This window comes from Arachis duranensis, chromosome 6, assembly GCF_000817695.3.
Source record: "Arachis duranensis cultivar V14167 chromosome 6, aradu.V14167.gnm2.J7QH, whole genome shotgun sequence".
Taxonomy (NCBI): domain Eukaryota; kingdom Viridiplantae; phylum Streptophyta; class Magnoliopsida; order Fabales; family Fabaceae; genus Arachis; species Arachis duranensis.
The window spans coordinates 104,858,053-104,860,259 of NC_029777.3; positions in this window are offsets into that span (position 1 = coordinate 104,858,053).

Here is a 2,207-nt window from a genome sequence, read left to right on the forward strand (position 1 = left end):
CTTTTTTTTTTTTTTTTACAAAAGGATTCAGTATATTAATAGTTGATCATTATTTTGTCAAAAAAAATATATATATAAAACAACATGTATAAATATATACAAATACTTAGTGATGATTTATTTGGTTGCTAATATATTCTATTAATAGAGCATTCCTGTAAAAATAATTTTATTTAACCAAATACTAAATTTAAATCAAAAGAGATTTTTTGAGTTTTTTTTTTAAGACAAACATTAAAATTCTTTCCAGAATAATAAAAACCTGCTGGAAATACAGATTGGTTTTGCTTTTTCAATTTAATTGTTCTAACATTATGGGGGTAAATATGTCACAAAATTGTGACGAATTTGAAGACAGTTAAAAATTACCCCCGGGCCACCCAATCGGTAGAAGATGTCTTTCTCTGAATAAAACCATATCTATAAAATTTCAAAACATGGATTATTCTCTCGTTTAAAGTGGTACAAGAATTTCACCCTTTTATTCTAAGGAACAGCTTGAAATGACTTGATGAAGACTGAAGACCAGATTAGTATACATGATTCACGATAAGATTGCTTTCAGAATATGAACACAAGAGGTACTGGAACCAAAGACATACAAATAGTTAGAATAACAAAGAAAAATAAGGAATAAGTTAAAAGACAAGTTGCATTCCGAATATTTTTAAGGAAAAGTATGAAGAGCCAATGGAATATTTATACAATATGTACAATAGAAGTTTATGAAATATTAGAGATATAATCATTAGTGTTACATTTTCTCATCAGTTGAAACTTTTGGGATGAGTGGTATCATGATATAGTATTAGAGTGTTAGATTTGAATGGTCAAGAGTTCAATTCTTTTTTAAATTCTAAAATTAGTTTAATTTTTCGGGTGTGCGGGATCCTATTTTTAATTATTACATTTTATAATCAGTGGTGTATGTCCAGGCGTCCAGCTTATTTGATTAAAATTAAATTTTAAAAATAATTAGATAAACTATTAAAAATGTCTTAAAATAAAGATTTACATATTAACAAAATTATCCTTAAAAGATCAAAATAAAAAGAGGAATGTTTCTACCAAAAGATTTAGAAACGTGAAAAAAACCCCACATTTTTATAAATTATAAAAAAAAATTATATTTAATAAATAATTTATGTATTTAATTCAAATTTTTATAGAAATATTTAAATAATTATTTAAAGAATACATGAAAAACATAAGCAAAATTTTATCTCTGGACACGTTTTTCTTTTTTTTTAAATATTTTTGACCATACACAAAATTCACTTAGTGTATGAAATTTAAAAAATAAAAAGATTTTAATTTTTTAATAAGTAATATGTACTAAAAATAACATTAAATTCAATCTCTAAAATATTTTTTAAGAATATATATATTATTATTTTATCATATTTTTAAATATTTTAAAAATATTTTATAGTTTTGGGTTTTTAAAGACATTTTTGTCGGCATTTAATTCTTTCGAAAATATTTTTAGTAGTTTACTCAAAAGACAATTATACAAGAAAAAATGGTGGTATATGGTTTGTCTTGTTTCATGTCCAATACTATGGGCTACACTCTTATATGAATGAATGATTTGATTAGTGATTGACATTAAAAAGTTTATTAAAAAAAATCATTATTTGAGCATCACACGTCTTGAACAATTTCCAGTGTCGGTGAGCTACAGTGTGTCACGGCTTTGGACACACTCCAACGCTACCGTGCCGGCACTTGGACTTACTCAACCTCTTGAGCTAAGACCAAGTCAGCCTAACCCTCAATACTTAGTAAGAAAGCTAAGAATACAAGAGAACACAAGAGAAAGGAAGCTTTGGTGGAAGAACACTTTATTGCTCAAGTGTGGTTACAAATGATTCACACACTCCCAAATTCTAACTCTCACCCCTATTTATAGCCATCCACCTCCTCAATGGATGGTTAGGATTAAATCTAATCAACGGTCCAGATTAATCATCCAGAACCTTCTTTACAAATATCTATCCTACCACAACTCTCTAAATGTTTATAGATTATTCCATACCACTCTTTATACTTCTATATACATCTATACTCTTCTAGAATACTCTATGACCTTCTAGAACCTTCTAGAGTATTCCAGAACCTTCTAGAGTATTCTAGAACGTTCCGGAACCATCTAGAGTATTCTCAAACACTCCAGAAAACTATACAAACACTGTTAAATCTAACAT